Raw genomic sequence first — 14398 nt, forward strand, 5'->3', positions numbered from 1 at the left:
TACTCTGGATTTCCAGCATCTGCAGAATTTCTTGTATATATTATTATCATTTACCATAACCTCTAAAAATGGCCCTGCCCAATTTTAGCAGAGGAATAGGGGTAGCAAGCGGATGCATGACTTTCATCCTCTATCTTAAAGGACTCAGAAAGATCCAGTTTCTGTCTACTTACATCCTTGACATAAAAATTAATGTGACACTTTGTTTTCAGGGTATTTCAAAGTGAGTTGCTAAGAGTATAATAACGGACAAAAGCAGAAGTAATGCATACAGCTCTTCCCATTGTGTGATAAACATCCTTAAGCTGACCTGTGAACTCTGTGAACTCCCCCAATTTCCCCCATCCCTATGAACTCTGAATCCTGAGCAACACACAAAATGCTGGAGGAACTCAGCAGGTCGGGCAGCATCTACGGAGAGGAATAAACAGTCGATATTTCGGGCCGCAACCCTTCATCGGGACTGGAAAGGAAGGGGGAAGAATCCAGAATAGGGAGATGGGGGTGCTGGAAGGATACAAGCTGGTAGGTGATAGGTGAGACCAGGTGAGGGGGAAGGTGGGTGGGTGTAGGAAGGGAGATAAAGAGAGAATCTGGGAAGTGAGGAAGAAGGAATCAGATAGGAGAGGAGAGTGACCCATGTGAGGTGGAGGGGCACCAGGGAGAGGTGATGTGCAGGTGAGGAGAAAGGAAGGGGTAAGAATGGAAAAGGAGAGAAGGGGGAGGTTGGAGAAATTATGAGAAGCTTGAGAAATAAATGTACATGCTGTCAGTTTTGAGGCTACACAGACAGAAAATGAGGCGTTGCTCCTCCAACCTGAGAGTGGCCTCATTGTGGCAGCAGAGGAGGCCATGGACTGACATGTCGGAATGTGGATGGGAAGTCAAATTAAAAAGAGTGGTCCCTGGTAAATCCCACCTGTTGTAGTGGACAGAGCAAAGTTGCCCAACGAAGTGGTCTCCCAATCGATGCCGGGTCTCACCAATGTAGAGGGGGCCACACGAGGCGCATGAGACACAGTAGATAACCCCGGCAGACCTGCAGGTGAAGTGTTGCCTCACCTGGAAGGACTGTGTGGTGGTAATGGAGGAGGTGAGGCTACAGATGTAGCATTGTGAGTCTTTAATGTCACCATCATTTGTGTGGTGACTTCTGAAATGCTTTCTGAAAATCCACTTATAATGTACCCAGCAGTTCATCTGCCCACCCATCCCCAACAAGCGTGTGGGTACACACACACACACACGCAAAATTAGTTACTTCTTTGGAAAAATGAGCAGTTCAAATTTGTAAGACATTTTCTCTCTGAAACCAGTCCAACATTGAATCACGCAGAGATTTCTTCAATGTCCTGTTACCATGTCCATAATGATGTTGTCCAAAGTTCTTTGAAGCCCATATTCTAAATTCTCGTTTTACCAAAGTCAGCTATTCAGTATCTTTTAAATATTGAAAAGTATCACTTCAAGTTTCATGACATTGAATTCCATTTGCTACATTTTAACTCAAATGACTTCGCCATTCCACTTTCTGGTAAGATGATGGTGCATTCAATCGTAACAGCTTCTACGGGGTCAGCCAAAGGTGTTATTGTTCTTTCTAAATGTATTTTATGATAACAAGACCCTGCTGGACGTTAAGAACTTAAAATACTGCAGGTCTGCTCTATCAGTGGGTTGTTCGTTACAGAGAACCTGAAGGAGCTGGACTTGGTGTGGATCGTGATGTGCTGCTGTTGTGTCAGAGAGGATCGGTGCACAAGGGGCAGTGTGCTGTCTAACAACGGATTGATCATCTTGGTCACTTTTCTTGTGATCGCAAGTCCCTGTTGGACATTGCTAATGTGGAATGCTGTAAGTCTGAATAACAGATTTATTGGTGGATGGCAGAGGTGGACAGAGGGGGAGCTGTGAGGCCTTGGCCATGGCCTCAAGCCGTGGCATCGCCTGTTTATAGCCATCCAGGAGAGGGGCATTGGAGTTGGTGTGCTCCACCAGAGGCGGTGTGGTGTGGCATCCAAGCTGGAGTCAGTACTGCCCCCCCAGTGTTCACTCAGCAGAAGACAAGCCTTATTGTGTTCGACTGCAGATTTCTGGGAGCATCCATGACTCAGGATCTTGGACAAAATATTTTTTGTGTGTGACTGTATTTTACTGATATCTTATATGTGCTGTATGTACCTTGCATTGTGTGTGACTGTTGGTACTGTGTTTTGCACCTTGCCCCAGAATAGCGCTGTTTTGTTTAGGTTAGATTAGATTAGATTATGAGGACACACAGTCCCCTTTTATTGTCATTTAGTAATGCATACATTAAAAAATGACACAATATTCCTCCGGTGTGATATCACAGAAACACAGGACAGACCAAGACTGAAAAACTAACAAAAACCACATAATTATAACATATAGTTACAATAGTGCAACAATACCATAACTTGATGAAGAAGAGGCCATGGCACAGTAAAAAAGTTCAAAGTCTCTCGGAAGTCCCACATCTCACGCAGACGGGAGAAGGAAGAAAACTCTCCCTGCCATGCTCAACCACAGTCCGACTCTGAGTCATCCGAAAACTTAGAGCTCTGATCAGCCCTCTGACACCGAGTACCGAGCACCATCTCTGCCGAACGTTTCAACCTCAGCCCCGGTCGCCAACAGCAGGCAAAGCCGGGGATTTTGGGGCCTTCCCTCCAGAGATTCTCGATCGCACAGTAGCAGCGGCAGCGAACCGGGCATTTCAGATGTTTCTCCGGATGTTCCTCTACTTTTCACGTCTGTCTCCATCAAATCAGAATTGTGCATGGCATCCTACTTACAAATATGATATCATTTCACCGGAGAGGCTACGCGCGCTGCGTCGCGTCAACATCTTCTCCACCATCTTCGGCACCTTTGGCTGTATTCGCGGGTATTCATGTACGCTGAATGACAATTAAACTTGAACTTGATTATAAAGGATAAATTATACCAAATATAATGATTAAACACACTGATTGTAACACTATCATCACTGATTATAAGCCTATATTATGCAAACTTCTCAAAATTGTTTATAAGATCTTAAGACCATAAGATTTAGGAGCAGAATTCGGCCATTTGGCCCATTGAGTCTGCTCTGCCATTTCATCATGGATGATCGAATCTTCCTCTCAGTCCCAGTCTCCTGCCTCCTCCCCACATCCCTCCATGCCCTGACTCATCAAGAATCTATTGATTAAATTGGCTAATGTACATTCACTTGCCGAATGGAGTGGCAATTTAGGATAAAGGGATTACCTGCTGATTTGAATTAAGTTCTACATTATACCAGGTCTGAATCAAAATCAGAATTGCTTTATTGCCAGTATGTGAAACATACAAGAATTGATTGTGCAAACACGAGGAAATCTGCAGATGCTGGAAATTCAAGCAACACACACAAAATGCTGGTGGAACGCAGCAGGCCAGGCAGCATCCATAGGAAGAAGAACAGTTGGCGTTTTGGGCTGAGACTCTTCGCCCAGTCCTGACAAAGGGTCTCAGCCCGAAACGTCGACTGTACCTCTTTCTATAGCTGCTGCCTGGCCTGCTGCATTCCACCAGCATTTTGTGTGTGTTGCTTGAGGTTTTCATGATTTAATGTCCACTTAATCTGGTAGCAGGGGGAAACAGAGCAGTAGGAGTAGTGTTATCCTGATCTAAGATATTTAGGACCCAAGAAAAATACGCAAAGGCAGATTCTGGGGAAAAGTCTCAACATTCATTATCTATTCTTCTCAGGGAGAGACCAGAATATTTGTTGCAAATCATCAGCTGATTTTCATGTGGAAAGGATCAAGGATCCAGCAGGTAATTGGGAACAACTGAGCCCAGAACATCTGAAGTTCACTTCCCAAGAAACAAGTTGAAGAGTTACAAATAACAATTCAATGCGGTTCATAGTTTCTGTATCATGAGCAGGAAAGTAGGATTTTTTTTACTCACAACCATTCATTCAAGACGTAAGAACGTAGTCACCTTGGCTGTTTCAGGAATATCTAAGCTAAGGTCCTTAAAACAGAGATGGACACATTTATTCAACACAACAAAATAGAGCAAGTTGTCACTTCTCATATTTTAGTTTGTTGGAGCTTATAATGTACACATTTCCAACTCCACACAACAGTAGTTGTACTTCAAGACTACTTTTGTGCTGTGAAGCTTCCCATAGTTAACAGCATCAAGTGCAACCACTTTTATGACAATGACATTTTTATAACAATAGCATTTTAAAGCTAGTAAGATTAACCAAGTTGGAGAACAACTAAAGTATAGACTTGTAATAGCTCAGAAATAATCTTAAAACATGATTTACCAAGCACATGCAGACTGTGACAAAGGATATTTTATTTAGAATTGAGCAGCTGCTGGGGCAGTTTAACATGGGCATGCAAAATTGTAATATCTATGAAAATTGCTTAAAAGGCTGAATAATTTTATCCAATGAATGGTACAAGTGTAACAGAAACTTCCAGTCCTATAGCAGTAGTAAAGGCTATGGTTCTAAAGGAAAGCCTGAAGTGCATGGTTAGGACTGGTGCAAATTATATATAATCTTGCAATGAAAGCCAACCACTGCAACTAATGAGAGGCACAAGAGGTTCTGTAGATGCTGGAAATCTTGAGCAACACACATGAAATGCTGGAGGAACACGGCAGGTCAGGCAGGGAATAACCAGTCAACATTTCGGGCCAAGATAATATGTTTGAGGAGCTCAGCAGGTCAGGCAGCACCTATGGAATAGAGTAAACAGTCGATGTTTCAGGCAAAGAACCTCTGAAAGGTTTTGGCATGAAACATTGACTGTTTATTTCCCTCCATAGAGGCTAACTGACCTGCTGAGTTCCTCCAGCATTTTGTGTGCAATTGTTTAGTAAAAAGGACATAACTCCTCAACGTGCTTGCCTAAAGCCAAAAAAGTTAGTCAAAACTATTCCTGGTTTCTTCACAGATGGAAGTTTTCACTGTGAAACACCATGGTGATCATTCCATACATTATAGTTAGTGACTAGAATGGAGAATTACATTTATTTTGTATTTGCATCGTTTTGTCAGTGCAGGAAAAACAAAACAAGATTAAAAAAAACCCAGGAAATGCTACATTCATAAACACGAGAGATCCTGCAGGTGCTGGAAACCCAGAACAATACATACAATTGCTGAGGGAACTCAGCAGGTCAGGCAGCAACTATAGAGCGAAAAAAAAGAGTTGATATTTTGGGCTGAGACATTTCATCAGAACTAGAAAGAATGGGGGAAGAAGGCAGAATATGGTGATGGGGAAGGCAGGTCATGTGCTGAGGAATTGTACAGCCCAGCTAACAAAGCAATAGTTCACTGTCCCTCAGGCTTCAAGGCAGCTACCATCATTCTGGTGCCCAAGAGAATGGGCCTAAATTGTGGCCTAAATTATTACTGTCCAGTGGCACTGACTTCAACAAGCATGAAGAGCTTTGTTTGGCTCTTAATTGATCGGATAAAATCCTATCTTCCAACTGCATTGGATGCTCTCCAGTTTGACTACAGCTCAAACTAGTCCACTGATGACGCCATAGCCTTGGCCCTCCTCTCCATCCTGTCCCACTGATAAAGCAATGCCTCATATGCCAGGATGTTGTTCATCAGCTTCAGCTCGGCATTTAACACAATCATCTCTCAGAGGCTGGTTGGTAAATTTTTCTTGTTGTGACTCAACACCCCTCTCTGTAACTGGACCTTGGACTTCTTGACGGAAAGATTGTAGTCAGTCTGAGTCGGAGGCAACATCTCAAGCTTCATCATGCTGAGCATTGGCGCCTCACAGGGCTGGACAAGACAAAAGAGATGATTGTGGACTTCTGAAATGTGCAGGTTAACCACTCTCTTTTGCACATTAATGACTCTGCCTTGGAAAGAGTGAAGAGCACCAAGTTCTTCGGTGTGCACATAATGGAGAATCTAACCTGGACCCACAGCACCTCCTCATTGGTCAAGAATGCACAGCAGCAGCAATACTTTCTGAGGAGACTGAGGTGGGCATGGCTCCACGCCCCCATTCTAACAAATTTCTTAAGGAGCACCATCAAGAATGTCCTGTCTGGCTGCATCATTATATGGTACAGAAGTAGCAAGACATCGGACTGCAAGATCCTACAGGGGACAATAAAAACCACCGAGAGGATCACTGGACTCTCCCTCTCCCCTGTTTGTGACATTTACTGGGAGTGTTGTAGCTGAAGAGCCTGAGGCGTTGTTGAAGATCCCTACCACCCATCTCACAATCTCCTTGACCCACTACTATCAGGAAGGAGCTAAAGGGGCCTCAGGACGAGTCTGCCAGATTGGCTAATGACTTCTTCCCTCAGGTTGTGAGACTAATGAATACCCTGCCACCACTGAGATCTAGCCACTAGGAGGGTGAGTTGTTTAGTATTTACTGTACTGTTTACTGTTTACCTGTGCTGCGCACTACAGGCACTTTGGATTATATTTTATTAACTTATTTGTGGTAATATTTTGTTTTATGTGCCGTATCTGATATACGTTTGTGGGTGCACAATGTCCCAGAGGAACATTGTTTCATTTGGTTGTATATGGGAGGAGAAGATGGCGGCACAACACAGCTCGCAGTGGCCGCTCTGGTGAATGATATCTGTTGTCTGTCAAGTAGGGTGCCGTGTACAATCCCGATGTGATGGAGACAGACGTAAGAGCATGGAGGAACATCTGGTGAAACTTCTGAAATGCCTGTTTCGCTGCCGCTGCTACTGTGTGATCCAGAATCTCCGGAGGGGAAGGCCCCGAGTCCTCTGCTTTGCTTGTTGCTCAGCGGCCGGGATGGGGTCAAAGCGCTCGGCAGAGATGGTGCTCGGTGCTCAGTGTCGGAGGGCTGGTTGGAGGCTCGAAGTTTTCGGACGGACTCAGAGTCGGCTGCAGTCGGGTGCTTCCAAAGCATCAGCAAGTTTGCGGTGCTTGGAGTTTCATGGCAGGGAGAGTTTCTCCCTTCTACCGTCTGCGTGAGATGATGGGGCTGTTGGGACTTGAGACTTTTTTTTAACCGTGCCCATGGTTTGCTCTTTATCAAAATACAGTATTGCTTTGCACTGTTGTAACTATATTTTATAATTATGTGGTTTTGTCAGTTTTAGTCTTGGTTTGTCCTGTGTTTCTGTGATATCTTTCCGGAGGAACATTGTATCATTTTTTAATGCATGCATTTCTAAATGACAATAAACGAGGACTGAGTGTCCTCATAATCTAATCTAATAATCTAATATATGTACAGTCGGATGACAATGAACTTGTACAAATTAGCAGGCGATAGGTGAAGCCAGGTGAGGGAGAAAGTGGGTGTACGGGGGAGGAGTGTTGAAGTAAGAAGCTGGGAGGTGATAGGTTGAAGAGGTAAAGGGCTGAAGAAGAAGGAATCTGATAGGAGAGGAGAGTGGAACATGGGGGAGAGGGAAGGAGGATGGGCGCTTGAGGGAAGTGATGGGCAGGTGAGCAGAAGGGGAGGGGTGAGAAGAATGTCAGTTGGGGATTGGAAAAAGAGAGAAGGGAGAGAGAAATTACCATAAATTAGAATAATCAATATTCATGCCGTCAAGTTGGGGGCTCCCAGATGGAATCTGAGGTGTTGAGCCTTATTTTGAGGAGGCCCCATTGTGTCCGTAGAGGAGGCCATGGACCAACATGTTGGAATGGAAATGTGATGTTGAACTAAAATGGATGGCCATCAGGATAAACTACCTGTTTTGGCAGGTAGAATGAAGGTGCTCAGTGGTTGGTGTGTTGTCTACTTCGTAGGCATGAAGATCGAGAGGGGCTCAAATTCACCGATGACGTCCTCTCTACACGGTGATGAAACATTTGCAAATGGATTGCCAAGGTCAGAGAACAACCCAACCCAAGCATTCCTGAATCCTGCAACTAATTGAATCAATGTGTAATATTACTGATAAGAGTCAAGATCAGACAACTCTAACTGGTGAATCCTCAAGTTTAAATCAGGAGACATTGTTTCACTGCAAGGATCACAGAGAATATGAAAACCAGTGACTGGTCAAATTGAATAATATATTAAATCAGTTTTCTTTTATTAATATCTGTAGTTTGTGAACACTTTCTGACTTCACAATGGCCGGTCTTTTAAGGAGTTTTCCTGTGATAAAGTACTCTTTAGTCTGCAAAAATGCCTATTAAAAGTTCAAGAGTCAGTCTGTGAAAAGCTCTTGAACAAAAAATGCAATAGTTTTCATTAGAGGTTAGCACTCACTGAACTTACGTACTTAATACATTTAATTGATTTTCATTGTTTTCTAATGCCTTAAATGTTTCAACTTTTTCAACAATCTTAAAACATTTTAACAATGTTTTTAATACTTTGACCTTGCAGACTACTGAATGTCTACGACTCCATGATGGGACCAGTGGCAACCTGAGACTTGATAAGATCTGCACGAAGTATTAAGGAACACTATTATTTTGAAAAGTTCTGTGCAATAATCCATTATTATGTACATGAGAAAGTCTGCAGATGCTGAAAATCCAAAGCAACTTACACAAAATGCTGGAGAAACTCAGCAGATCAGGCAACATCTATGAAAATGAATAAACTGTTGACATTTTTGGGCTGAGTCCTTCTTCAGGAACCATCTGTTATTATGTGCATTTTAGATTCTTTTATAAAAATCAATTAACATGACTATATTTAGACCATAAGACATCAGAACAGAATTAGGCCATTTGGTTCATCGAGTCTTCTCCGCAGTCTCTGAAAGCTGATTTATCGTCCCTCTCAACCCCATTCTCTTGCCTTCTCTCCATAACCTTTGATGCCCTGACTAATCAAGAACCTATCAACCTCTGCTCTAAATATACTCAATGACTTAGCTGCCACAGCCGTCTGAGGCAATGAATCCCACAGATTCACTACTCTCTAGCTAAAGAAATTCCTCCTCATCTCTGTTCTAAACGGACATCCCTCAACTCTGAGATTGTGCCCTCTCGACCTAGACTCCCCCACAACTGGAAACATCCTCTTCACATCCGCTCTTCCAGGCCTTTCAATATTTAGATTATGAGAACACTTAGTCCTCTTTTATTGTCATTTAGAAATGCATGCATGCATTAAGAAAGGATGCAATGTTTCTCCGGAGTGATATCACAGAAAGCAGGTCAAACCAAAGACTAACACTGACAGAGCCACATAATTATGACATATAGTTACAGCAGTGCAAAGCAATACCATAATTTGATGAAGAGCAGTCCATAGGCACAGTAAACCAGAGCACCCTATGCAGTCACTGGGAGAACCTACCTTCCAATGCCTTACAGAGAGCGGTGTGAATTGAACCTGGGTCTTTGAAGTTGTAATAGCATTAATGCTACTGTGTCACCTCTTCACCCTTTGAGTGTCCTTTGAAAGATTTGGATTCTAATTATGATATGGTATTGTTCCAGTTAATATTTGTTTGACAGGCCAAGGGGATTTTAATGCGTGGATTCAAAATGTACATGCCAGTTTCTTTGTTTATCTGGGAAAACACTTTGTAGCGTGCAGCTTTTTGCAGCAGGCAACTTTATTTTTGTTATATCTTGGTCATATTCCTATTGGGGGCAAATTGTCTAAATGGTGAGGTTTTTTTTATCCTCCTGCGCCTCACTGGCGCATCAGGTGGCAACCTTGCCATTTCTTTTGCACTTGTCTGTTTTATGAGGCTGAGTTGCTAGTTCGATTCCAGCATGGATGGAAAGTGTACAAGGAGATGGCTGTATTTGAGCCCAGGATTCGAAGTCTGATGCAGATGCCACTACACCTCCAGTAGGCACACTGAGGAATTTACTGCAGTATTAAAGGGATAATACATTTTCAAAACTGAATATTTATTCTCCCCCTCCCCCTCCCACTTTCAAATCTCTTACTAGCTCTTCTTTCAGTTAGTCCTGATGAAGGGTCTAAGCCCGAAACATCGACTGTACCTCTTCCTAGAGATGCTGCCTGGCCTGCTGCGTTCACCAGCAACTTTTATGTGTGTTGCTATTTATTCAGGCATTTGGTTAAATTTAATTAATTTCATCATGTTCGACAAAAATAGTGAAAAAAGAGCTGACTGGTATGTAAACTGCCCCAACCTTGTCAGATCCTGTGCTGTCCAGGCCTGAAACACAAGATATGCAAAAACAGATCAAAGCGTACGATTGAGGAGCAATAATAATGTGGTATCGGTTCGGCAAAAGAAGTCAATTATTTACTCTGCGTTACAATGGGGATCTTAAACAGCTATCATGCAAATTTAGACCAGTTTAGCCATTCTTTAGAACACAGGGATTATTACTAATAAGTTGTTCTATTTTTAACAGCTATCAGTAGGTTCTATGTTTCCCATTACTTTCTCATGTTCAGCATTAGATACCACTGCATTATCATCTATGCAAATACTTTAAGAAACTTTCAGCTTATTTGAACATTTGGATTCTGAGTTCATAGACACACTTCAATTTTCTGAGTAACAGGAAACCAATGTGGAAATCACCGGCAATGGGAACTGTGTTAATTTGCGGCATTATATTCAACAAAGACTTTATCTTGATTGTAGCATTGATGTCTCATTTTTGGGTTATTTATTCTTTTATCTATCTCATTTACTGAACTGACTCCACAACCTATGGACTCACTTTCAGGGGCTCTACAACGAATGTTCTCAATATTATTTATGTATTTGTTATTATTTATTTTTCTTTTTGTATTTGTACACTTTGTTGCCTTTTGCACAGGTGTTTATCCACTTGGCAAGACTGAGTACTGTTGAAGGAAGTTACTCATAATGTGAGCAGGCATCGATTGGCCATCTATGTTTTTAATAGATACTGTTGAAGACTCCATGGGCTGAATGGCCTACTTCTGCTCCTATATCTTATGGTCTTATGGTCTATTGTGTTTCTTGAATGCCTGCAAGAAAATTCATGTCAGGGTTGTATATGGTGACATATATGTACTTTTATAATAAATTCACTTTGAACTTTGAACTTTGGGTTTCTCCACCAATTACACTGAATGGGCACTATCAAGACATGCATGAACATAACTCTACATAACTCTACTTCAGTTGCAGCACCTCCTGGCATATTGCAAGTATTACTTTAGAACTGCCATCCACTTCTTGGAGATAACACAATGTGGTGAAATGTGGAAAATAAGGATATGGGCACCTCATCTCCACATAATGGTGGAATCCTATCTGAGCTCACACGATTGCACACAATGCCCATCCGTGCTTGTGGACAGCAACAAGTGAACGATCATCATTCTTAAAAAGGTTTGCATTGAAAGTCTTAAATATCTTATCTCAACAGTTTTAATTTGTATCCATAATTCCCCATAGGTGTTTCCCCACCCTGCAGAAGGAAGTCGCTCATAGTCCAATGAGGCATTCATTGGTGCACAAGACCTCGAGTGGAGACTGTGTTTCAGAAGGAACTGGATGTTGCAGGAACCCCTCATCTGGATGCAGATCTTACACCCTGGCAGGAGCAGCAGTGAAATAAGTGTGAGGCTTAGGCTTGGATGCCTCAGCCACACTGTGCACCACGGCAAAACCTGCAGGGGCCCTCCTTGAGATACTCCTCCGTGGGCAGAGTTGTTACCTGGTGGGAACTTCAGACTTGGCAAACTGGTGTTTTCTCAATGGGGGCAAATGTGCCCCAACAGCCCTCTTCGTCATCCCAACAAAAACCTCCGGGAATGCCTCTAAGACCAGGGAGCTGGGTGGGATGACGTTTCTGACCAGACTTCTGTGAGCAAAGCTGCCAACGCGCACAATTGGAGTGATATTGGAGGTCTCAAGAAGGCAAAAATCTCTGTGAGAACAGAGAGAGCAGGTTGATGCCAATTTGGGGAGAGGGAAAATCCCACTGATAAACAGTGACAGAGATTCCTGACTATAGATCAGGCACCTCGATGTAGGGGAACATTACTCTGGTTCATTATGGTTATCAGCTGCATTGTGCCTTCTGCATTGAACTTTCCAAACAAGTTTTCTACCCAATGCACATGGCCATGTCATCTCCTTGGCCCATGATTGACAGTGGGGCACATCCCAGCTCATGGTTGACAGAGGTACAGTACATGATTTCCAGGGTGCTATTTTCTCATGTCTATAAGGCCATAAACATACACAAAGGCCTTTCCTCCATGATCTCCAGTGGAAGAACTTTGGGGAGGATTTTTACGGCAGAGGATAGAAGATCACAGGGAGAAGGCTGTGGAAGGTGAAGAGGCCTGGGGATGTGGATGGAAATACCTGAAAAAGCCCTGACGGTGTAGCAGTTCCTCAGCACTGCACAGGAATGCGAGGCTAGATTACGTGCTAGATCAGAAGACCAGCAAGTCACCTATGATCACCATTCAGCCACTGGAGGGAGTGATTGTGCATACTGCAGGGCATTTTTGCACCATCTCTGCCATTGAATGACATTAACAGCCCATGAGGACTTGCCCCCAATCTCATCAAGAATCATTTACTTACTTATTTATTAAAATATTGCGTGGAATAGGCCCTTCCGGCCCTTTGAGCCACACCGCACAGCAACCCACTGATTCAGACCTAGCCTAATCACGGGACAACTTACAATGACAAATTAACCCAGCAACTGGTACGTCTTTGGACTGTGGGAGGAAACCAGAGCACCCGGAGGGAACCCACGCGGTTACGGGGAGAACGTACAAATTCCTTACGGGGGCAATAGGAATTGAACCCTGATTGCTGGGCACTGTAAAGCACTGGTCGGGGGCAGCTACCATGCTGCCCCCGACCTGTTCAACGTACACGACCCACCCAGCCAACACACTTTGTGTCCCCCTTCCCTCCAGGAGAAGGCTCAGGAGCTTGAAAACTCGTACGGACAGATTTGCGAACAGCTTCTTTCCAACTGTGATAAGACTGCTGAACGGATCCTGACCCAGATCTGGGCCGTACCCTCCAAATATCTGGACCTGCCTCTCGTTTTTTTTGCACTACCTTACTTTCCATTTTTCTATTTTCTATTTATGATTTATAATTTAATTTTTTAATATTAACTAATTTTTACTATTTTTAATATTTAATATTTGTAATCCAGGGAGTGTGAAGCGCAGAATCAAATATCGCTGTGATGATTGTACGTTCTAGTATCAATTGTTTGGCGACAATAAAGTATAAAGTACCAGCAGGATAGCTTGCTGAGAGGTGTCCTTTTTCCCATTCGTAACATGCACCATTTATCTAATGATAAAATCCCATCATTAAAGCCACTGCACTCAATAGATACTCCTAGGGGAGACCCGTTCCAGAGGTACATGGGAGTGATCTCTGTTAAGCCATAGAGAACAAGTGGTATCTGCGAAAGAAAAGCCTGGACAACTGAAAGACCCAACCACTAACCACAGCCACCACTTACTCTTGGCCACCCTGCACCGATGTAGGTGGATCCTAGACTCCCCCCTCCAAATAACCACCTGAGAACCCACCAATAGACAACCCCTTAGGAGAACATCATACCCGGCTCCAGCGATCGCACTGCTACTACAGACTTAAAATAACAAAGAGCTCTGCACCTTCATCTCACTGCCTGATGGTCACGTTTACTTAGTTTCAGGGGAGGGCACTCAGCTGCTAGGATTTAAAACCAGAAGCTGATGGAAATCCGAGCGCTTGGAGCTACAACCTTTTATCCTGCAAGTTTGATCCTTTGTCAGTGAATCCCGCACACAATGTCACACCAGCCTTAAGTGCTTAACTGTGCATCCAGGTTCATGACTGTGGTTGCAGGAAGAATTCTAAGGCTTGGTATTGTCGACAGTGATCAGAAAGAGCTGCCTGGTCACTAATACATGTGAAGGTCAGCTGAGCAGCGACACTGACAGACTGCTATCTCACTATCATACACCGGGTGGTGAACAGCTCTTTGTTTAATTTGAAGAGGACTGGTTGCCTTCCTTCATGACCGGTGTTTAATTAGACGGCAGCTTTGCTCAGGACTTGCCAAAGCCCTATATCACCAGGAATGTACAATACCTTTTCAATTCCTGGTCTGCAGCTTCTTTCGTTCTCTGGATGCACTGGAGTGGTAATGTGGAAACTGGTGAAAAATGACACTGTCAGCTTGCTCTCTCTGTGTCTCACACTGTGCACGTCACACCTTACGGTCCGACCACAAGGGCTGCTTGCCTTACCCATAAATTGCAGATTATGTTGGGCGGCACCTCCATAATCAGCATCTGGTGAATTAGAGATTTGGCCTCTAGAACTGGCACGCATTCACCGTTAGAGTGCCGAGCTTTTGAGGAGATTAATAAGTGGCTAGAGCGGCAGCTTAGAGTGGCCTCGCTAAAAAGGGTTTACGCTTCAAAGGCATTTCGTG

The 14398-nt window shown here is 43.5% G+C and overlaps 1 protein-coding gene across 1 annotated transcript in view; it reads right to left on the bottom strand.

The window, feature by feature from the left end:
- LOC140212463 (progressive ankylosis protein homolog B-like) overlaps positions 1-14151 on the bottom strand; it is a 163753-nt gene extending 149602 nt beyond the window's left edge. The window contains exon 1 of the mRNA XM_072283297.1: positions 14053-14151. The gene's annotated coding sequence lies outside the window, so the exon portion shown is untranslated. The remainder of the gene's footprint in view (positions 1-14052) is intronic.
- Positions 14152-14398: the final 247 nt, after the last annotated feature.

This window comes from Mobula birostris, chromosome 19 (assembly GCF_030028105.1).
Source record: "Mobula birostris isolate sMobBir1 chromosome 19, sMobBir1.hap1, whole genome shotgun sequence".
NCBI classification, from domain to species: domain Eukaryota; kingdom Metazoa; phylum Chordata; class Chondrichthyes; order Myliobatiformes; family Myliobatidae; genus Mobula; species Mobula birostris.